The sequence below is a fragment of the Canis lupus genome, chromosome 31 (genome assembly GCF_003254725.2).
Source record: "Canis lupus dingo isolate Sandy chromosome 31, ASM325472v2, whole genome shotgun sequence".
In the NCBI taxonomy this organism is placed as follows: Eukaryota; Metazoa; Chordata; class Mammalia; order Carnivora; family Canidae; genus Canis; species Canis lupus.
The window spans coordinates 35,977,995-35,987,115 of NC_064273.1; positions in this window are offsets into that span (position 1 = coordinate 35,977,995).

Here is a 9,121-nt window from a genome sequence, read left to right on the forward strand (position 1 = left end):
GGGCTAAAGGGATGAGAAGGAAAGTTTCCTGGTCATGCTGTCTTCCCAAGAAGCCACTGTGAGCCTTTGAGGCTTATCTGCAGGGAGAGGGAAAGCGGGTGTGGATTAATCACAAGACCAGGCGACCAGTTCTAAATCAATGGGGCAGGTCTTGGGGTCAATTGCGATGCACATCGATGAGGGTGTCATGGCTGCGCACCCTCCCTTCTCCCGCACAAGAGCGCTGAAGCTCTCCACGCCTGCCCCAGTCGTTGGCGCTGGGGGAAGTGAGAGAAAGCTCGATGCGTGGATGGTGAAAGTCATGGCAGCTGCCCTAAAAGGTGAAAGCAGATCCCCTTGATTCTGGTACATCGAGACCCCACAGGGAGAAGGTGTCCCCTGCTCATGGCTGGCCCACCCCACACCAGCTCTCTCACGTAGTCGGCTGTGGTCAAATCTTGCCCCCGTTTCTTCTAGCGCTTGTTCATCACGTTTACCCCTCTGTTGGTTTGCTTTTCCTGTTTGATATTTTAGGCTTTAATTTCCAACTGTGGAAGATGGAGATTTAGCTTGTTCACAACAACCTCACCCATGCCCACAGCCACTCGGTGAGTCATACCGCCGCTTACAATGAAAGCAAAATTCACTGTTTGTACATCACTGTGATGGTCAATACGATGAGACCTGCCCCTTGCCCATATGGGCACAAATGAGAACTTTCCTACCACACAGCGAGGAAGGTCGGATAACATGTGGGTCTCCTTTTACGGGACCAGCTAAACATAAAGGAGCGAAATCTCCAGAGGCCAAGAGAAGAGAGACATAAAGACAAGCACCATCTCTGCACCAGGGGGCTTGGGTTGAGCATCTCAGGGGCAGGAGGTAAGGCCTGGCCCATGGCTGGTGGTGAAACCCTTAAAGGGCCCCCAAGTAGCAAAGGAACAACACCCAAGAGCATATTGATCTTGGCCGGTGCTGTGAATGGAAAAAAAAAAAAATCCCCCTTGAGAGTTGGTGGGGTTGGGCCTGGCCCCTTCCCAGCCCTGAACTCAGCACAAGGCTGATCCCAGGCTGGCAGGACAAACCCAAGTCTGACAACCACGAATCCTCAGCCCAGGCACCACAGGTTCCCACGGGCACTGCTCTGCCAAACATGAGCTCACAATCCAAAATTACAACGCGCAAGGAGGACGATCCCCCTGCAGATCCGGTAAAGAGAGAAATGAGATTCCTAAGAATCTCAGGAAGTCAGATGATCTCAGGAAGTCAGATGATCCTCAGCTTTAGGTTAAACACGTCTATAGTGATCACAGATGTAAAACAGGGAGTTGGAGACAACTTTTGAGGACTTTTAGGAATGAAAACCACAGGGATTGAGAGAAAAGTGCCGGTGGGCAGGCTAGCTGCAGATTGGACGCAGCCTCCTCACAGCCAGGTCAGATCCACTCAGCGGCGAGAAGGTTCGGCTCCTGTGTGGCCGGCGGTGCAGACAGTAGCACGGGGAGGTGGGAGGTGGGAATGAGGCCAGGATGCTGAGATTTAAGGAGAAAATTAGAGCACTGTCCTCAGAATGTCGATGACGCCAGTGGCTGTTTGCTGGCTTGTCCTTTTCTGTCTAGAAGTCTGACGCAGTGGATTTATCCCCCAGCCCCCGGGGCTGTCAGGTTGGCCCCTGAGCCCCGCCCTGCTGTTCCAGGGCACCGTGGGTGGTAGGCGCTGTCTTGCCCGTGGCGCTCTGTGCACCTGCTGCCGCCTCCACTGCGGACCCCTGACCTTCAGCTCACCCTCTGTTGCTGGGACGCCTGCCATGGGGATGTTGGGCCACCTGGCATGATTCTGACCTTCCTTCCTTCTTTTAAGAGTTTTATTTCTCTCATCACATTCACGAAGTTTCCCATTTCTGTTGTGTAGATGTCGATAGGCACATGTGCACATGCAAACTCCCGTTCTGCTTGCCATTTGTTTAAAGTGTCCTGTTTTGGGGCGCCTGGGTGGCTCAGCAGTTGGGCACCTGCCTTCGGCTCAGGGGTCCTGGGATCGAGTCCTGCATTGGGCTTCCTGTGAGGAGCCTGCTTCTCCCTCTGCCTGTGTCTCTGCCTCTCTCTGTGTGTCTCATGAATAAATAAATAAATCTTAAAATAAAGTGTCCTGTTTTCTCGCTAAAATCATTGCAGATTTTTAAGAACTTTTCTCCTGGTCCTTCATCTGCACTTTTTTCCTCCCTGCTTGTTGGTGGGTTGGGGTGGTGTCTCTCTCCTGCTGTGAGGGGACATTCTTTGCGTCTAGTGAGCTCCCTGCCTATCTGGCAGATGCGAGTCAGTGACTGAAGCCCTGGAGACCCTGTGTCCTGGTCTCTGCAGGACGGTGGGGGCGGGGCCTCTACCTTGTCCAAGCTGCAATCACCTCCCCCGGAGGAGCTGGGTGCTGAGACAGGGGTGAGGGCTGGAGAGCTGGCTGGAGAGCAGGCTGGCGGGTCCCCACCTTCTGGAACTGACCTGATCTCCACCGAGCCCCGTCTCCAGCCCCTCTCCAGATGTCATCGGGTCCAGGCACCTCTAGTTCGAGCTGGTCCCATCTTAGGAGCGGGCAGGGAGAGAGCCGGCGGCGGTAGTGCAGGGCAGGGTGGGCAGAGGCCTAGTAAACCGCTCCCCGACAGCCGGTCGGCAGCCCCCACCCCTGCCCCGGGCTCCTCCTCGGCCTCCAGAAGCCGGTGCCCTCACCCCTGAAGACCCCCTACTCTTGCCGGGTGCAGCGGTCACACGACTGCTCTGTCACCCGGCTCCACGTTTCCTAAGTGCTCGTTCTCAGGCTCTGGGCCTGTCTCTGTGGACTGGGAAGGCCGAGCTTGCAGACCACGCCGCCGGCAGATGGATCAGTGCCATCTCCCACGTGGCGTCGCCTGGCCCGTGGTGTCACCTGGCCCGTGGCGGGTCTGCCGATGACAGCATCCAGGCCCCGGCTGGGATATGCTACCCTGGGCGGAGCAGGTGGTTCTCGAGATAGACACATGGGTCTCTTTTGTGTTGAAAACACACCTGTTGCTTCGAAGCTCCTTTCTTGAGGTGTATCCATTGCTTCCCCCTCCTCCCGCCCCCGATCCTACCTTCAGGAGGAGCGCCTCTGCTCCCCACCCATCCCTTCCCACCCGCCGTGGAAAGTCCAGCTCGGGCTGGCTCCTGTCTCCCTCTCTGAGCTCACAGAGCCAGTGCGCTGGGGCCACACCACCTTGCACGGGGCCACACCGCCCTCCACGCCTCTCCGTCCCCCACGGGATTGCCACTGCCCTGGGGGCAGGGAGGAGCCCCCCACTCTGTGCCCTTCCAAGGCCCAAGCAGGGCAGCCCCCACAGCGAGTCCCTCCTCCTCTCCTGGCTTTGAGGTGGAGGAGGGGTGGGGGAGGGTGGGAGTGGGGGGCAGGGGCTCTCTCCTGGGGAGCTGGTTGGCCCTCATGAATTAGCAGGGCTTCCACCGTGTGCCAGCCTCTTTCCCCCAGCCACCCAAGAAAGAGAAAAACCAGGTCCCGTGGCCCAGCCACCCTGTGATCCACGTTCTGCCCAAGGGTCACCTCTGCGCCGACCCCACTTGCAGTCCCCTCCAGGTGCCCCCTCACTTGGCCTCGTTTTCCAGTGGCACAGCTGGTCCAGGCAGGGAGGAGGAAGAGGGTCACTTGCAGGGAGACCTCAGTCTTCTTGTTTGTCACAGAGGGGACAGAGGCTTGATGAAACCTCCAGGCCCCATCCCAAGTGGCAAGGTCTGACCTAGATGCTGTCATATAAAAAGTGGGGTACTCCCAGAACCCCGGGGCCCCACTGTCTGGGGCAGCACCACTCACACTTGAGGAAGAACCACACACAACTCTACCTGCGTTTTTTTAACTGCGCGTAGCCCTGCGTGGAGGTGACGAGCAGAGAGCACCTCTGCCCCGCAGCCTGGTTCCTCCCCCAGCATCGAAACACTTTCTTAAAATTTGTGCTTACTTCTTTTAGTGCATTTTTAATATAGATTTTAGCACTTTGCATTGTCCGGGGAGACAACTTACTCTGTGTTAGTCTCTTCATCGTCATGGCCCACGGCAGCTACCAACCCAGGAGGCTCCAGAATGTTCTTTCCCTCCTGCGCTCGGCAGAGTGGTTGCCCTGAGCAAGGGAACTGTTCCTACAAGCCTTTCCCCCTTATTCCGTGGCTTTGTCCCTCCAGTTAGGTGGGCGATCTTTTAGGTGCTGCTGGGGTTGGGAACACAACCCCCCACTCCCCGCCCCCCAGCCACTCATGCCCCCATTGGGCAGCCGGCTCCTGCAGGGATGCTGGCTCTGTGCCTCCCCTTCCAGGCAGAGCTCAGTGGCTAAAGAGAACTCTCTTCCCCATCTAGATGTCATTTGGGGGCTCCCCTGAGCACTGGCCCCTAGATCTCTTCCCCCATTTCTGATGCATCTAGCAGGTGATCCCAGATTCTCTCTCTCTGACCCACTTGCTGCACCTTCAAAGCCATTGGGCAGTGGCTTTGCTGCCTGGCTCCCAGAAATAGCTTTCCAGAACATGCACTGTCCTTGTAGCAGGGTTCCGAGGGGGAGTGCTCTGGATCGGGGAGCCTACTATCTGTTTTCCTGAGAAAATGCAAACACACACCCTGCACAACTCCAAACACTCATAGGTGGCTCCAGGTGTTCTGTGGACTCTCCACAGAGGGTCCCCCCATGTGGCTGTCACTCCTCAGCCCCCAGTCCACCTTTTCCAGTAAGAACATCCTGATTTTCCTTCATGAAACTACCAACCCCACGTTCAGGGGTAAGACCAACCAGCCTGACCCACCCCACCCGGTTGACCAGAACATTCTCTTCCCCTGGCTGCCATGCTGGAGTTTAGGGACGGGCACAGCCAGGGCAGATGGGCCACCACATTGCAAAAATTCTGAGACACCAACAAATTGTAAAATGTACCATTATCTCAAGCATCTCCAAAGGAGAAAAGACACTGCCAAGTTCAAGTGTAAGAAGCCATCATCTCTCACAGTTGTTAAAACATGGGGATGATGGGGGAAGGGTGGCTAAGAATCTAGGAATTATGTTCCATCCGAGCTTTGGGAAAACCAAACTATGGAAGAAAAAGCTTCTCTATTGGAATCCTTGAGCCAAGATTGTTCAAGCTTGGAGACGTCAGATCATGTTCTGCTCATTAATAAAGCCAACATCAAGGTAAGGTGACTCTGGGAACATCTGGATCCAGCCATTCACGACACTGGCCTTTCATGAGGTAGTACACTGTCTGCCAGGGCGCCTAAATCAGTGACTAGTGCCATTTCATGGAAGGGACTGCTCATCCGGTGCTTCTCCTCATGTCATAATCACTGTTGGTGTCACCGTGCGCCTCTTCTCAGATGTTAGTGCACAGAAAGCAGAAGGCCTAGAGCTCTCTCACCTGAGAGCATCCAGTGCAGGGCCTGTGAACTCCTGACTTCACAATGATAATTAATAATCAAGGGAGGTAGGGAGACAGGGAGGGCAGGAAGCAAGGAGAGGGAGGGGAGGAAAACCCGTCCAGGGTTAGGAGCCACTGTTTCCAAGAACCGGCCACCAAAGTGTAAGCTTAGGGGCAAGGATTCTCTCTCCTCTGAATGGCATCTTCTCCAATCGCCTGCTCCCTTTCCGCTGCGGTGTCAACAGGAGGCCTTCATAACACCGCCCGCCACACCCACGCTTCTGAAATAAGCAGCTAGAGCTGGGCACGGTGAAATGCCTCCGGCAATCAGAGTCCCTGAAGAACTGGATTCAGGTTCAGTGACCTGGATAAAGATGGTGACTTGGCTAATCCACGCCGGGAATGGGGCAGGCAAGTGGTGAGCCAGTTGTTTGCTGAGGAAGCCAAGTGCCCAACCTCTCCGGGGCTTCAGGTGCACATCAAGAAAGGAGATCCGCTGGCAGGAAAGTCACGATGCACCTGAGCCCAGAGGCCCGCACCTCTCATCCTGCTGGAGGTGAGCAGGGGCAGGCATGGGAAAAAAGCGGTGCTCGGACTAGGGTCCTCTGTGCCCGGCTCTGCGGAGTGGGAACCATGGCAGCTCTGAACCCGAGGCTGGGGTTGAGGCCTCTGCTACCACTTGCCAGGTAGTCCCCAACCTGGATATCTTGGCCAGTAACAAGAAAATATTTGGTGCCCTGTCCCCCTTCTCCTGGTTCTGACATCATCCCAGGGTGCTGTGGGTGGGAGTCTGTGAACCTAAATGTCAGGGCATGAGGGTGCTGCCCTGTACCTGCTCCAGCCAGGGACGAACCGCTTCTCTTCCAGAACCTACTACCATGTCCATGTCCCAGAGCTGCTGAAGAAAGGTTGGCATGTGTTTCTGATGCTGCTCAGGGGTAGGGTGCAGGAGGGACCAGCTGGGGGTGCCCTAAGGGACCCTCGGTCCTAGAGCAACAGAACACATGAAATAGAAGACTCCCCTTTGGGTCCTCCCAGCATCAAAGGGGTAGCTTCTTCTTACAGCAGAAGGTCTAAAAGATTCACGCAGTCCTCAAACAGAAAGAAGCTCCTAAATAAAAAAGCATGGAATAGGGATCAGAGGAAACAGAGGGGAAAATGCTCAGGTTCTCAGAGAAGCAAAGAAGGAAACATGTAATGTTAAACTATCACTACCTCAAGGCAGGAACTGAAATGATGTGGGCACCTAGGGAAAAGAGGAAGGAAAGTTAAGCCCAGTGGCAGTCTTAGTAAGGGTTCCTAAGTCTTGATCCCTGGCATAAAACGCTTTTAAAAGAATCCTCTGCCTATGTCTCCACCCCCCTCTGTGTCTCTCACAAATGGATTTTTTAAAAAGGGGGAATCCGGGGATCCCTGTATGGCTCAGTGGTTTTGGTGCCTGCCTTCGGCCCAGGGTGTGATCCTGGAGTCCCGGGGTCGAGTCCCACATCGGGCTCCCTGCATGGAGCCTGCTTCTCCCTCTGCCTATGTCTTTCTCTGTGTCTCTCATGAATAAATAAATAAAATTTTTAAAAAGGGGGGAATCCTCATTTTAACCCTCATTTCTGCAGGGCCAGGGAACTTGGCTGATGCACCATCTCTGAATGGGGCTGAGTGAATCCTGGCTGGCTGAGTCCAGGGGAAGGGGCACAGGCTGAGGCACCAGCCAGCATGGCAGGGAGGTTTGTCACACAGGCAGGGGCTGAGCACAAGTGCACATGCGTTCAGGACAATGGGAACTAACCTTCTCACCATCCAGGAAGTAGACACAAATACAGATGAAACCCGGGGATGTTGGATTAGAATTGAAGGCACTGACACGAAACCATGCTCCCTAATAGGATACAGAGATCTGTGTGTGTATATATGGATGTGGGTTACATCCACTGTTTTCCAGATCTGTCTGCTGAAGCCCAGAGGTAAGGACACCCCTGGAACAAGGAGCCCAGCTAAGCCCCAGATCCTGGTATCTAAACACCACTCACTGAAAGAAACCACCTTCCTTGGAGAACTCGCTGCATCTGAGGCTGGGGTGGAGGAAGGACAAGATGAGTCTGAACTGCCATTGTGTCAGAAAAGAAGAAAAGCTCAAAGGACGATGGGGACGCATGAAAGGGGCATAAGAGTCAGCATGGAGGCACTGTAATTGGCCAAACTGGGAATCATTTGAACATGAAAATAAATGACCATAATGGACTAGAACCCACTGATTAAGTGGGACTCCGTGACTGCACACTGATATAAATTAAAATTAAAGAGGAAAGGAACAGCTACCCTTTATACCCCATATCATGTCTGTGTTATTTGTACTAAAAATATATAACAAAAGCAAATCGTGAGAATTAAGGCAAACCTATATTGAGGTCATTCTACAGAATAATTGACTGTGTTTCCCCCTCAAAAGGCAAAGTTATAAAAGATAAAAGAAGACTGAGGAACAGAGTCCTGAAGACTCTAGAGTCAGGACAACAAAACATGGTGGGGTCCTGAGCCAGAGAGGGGAAAGGAAGATTCGCTTGTTGGTAGTTTTTTTCTAAAAAGAACATTTTTGAGACAGTCAACAAAATTTGAAAGGGATTTGTGGATTAGATGGTAGTATTTGCAGCAACGTCAATTTCCTGATTCTGATGGATACACTATGGCTATATAGTAGACCGTCCTTATTTTGGGGAAATACATATTGAAGTATTTAGGGGTCATGGGGCATACTCTGTGCAACCTACTCAGACAGATGGATGGGTGGACAGGAGATGGGTAGATGGGTGGATGGATGGATGGATGGATGGATGGATAGATGGATGGGTGAATGAGTGGACAGGTCAATGGAAGAATGAGTAAATGGGTGGGTGAATGGATAGGTGGATGGATGGATGGATGGATGGATGGATGGATGGATGGATGGATGGACAAGTCAATGGATGGATAGGTAGATGGGTAAATGGGCAGGTGAATAGATGGGTGGATGGGCAAATGGATGGATGGATGGATGGATGGATGGATGGATGGATGGGTGAGTGAGTGAGTGGACAGGTCAATGGATGAATGAGTAAATGGGCAGGTGAATGGATAGGTGGATCGGTGGATGGATGGGCAGGTAGGTGGATGGACAGATGCATGGATGGATGGATGGACAGGTCGATGTATGAATGAGTAAATGGGGAGGTGGATGGATGGATGAATGGATGGAAGGATGGATGGATAGATGAATAGATGGATGGATGGATGGACAAGTCAATGGATGGATAGGTGGATGGGTAAACGGGCAGGTGAACAGATGGGTGGATGGGCGGATGGATGGATGGACAGACAAGTCAATGGATGGAGATAGGTGGATGGGTAAATGGGCAGGTGAATGGATGGGTGGATGGGCAGGTGGGTGGATGGGTAGATGGGTAGGTAGGTGAGTAGACAGACGATGGATGGATAAATAGGTACTTGGGTAGGTGTAAAAGAAAAGAGAATGATCAGGCTAATGAGGTAAACGTAAATGAACAGGGATGCTAGGTAACAGGTACACCACAGATCTATGTATTATGACTATCCTGTAACTATTTCAAAACCAAAGTTTAACACGTAAAATAAGAATTGTAAGCTCTTAAAAAGGCATAAAAAACACTGGCGTGGGGAGCTTCCTCTGGGAAGGTTAGGTCATCTCTCTGCTGGTTCACACATGGGGAAGGTCCTAGCTG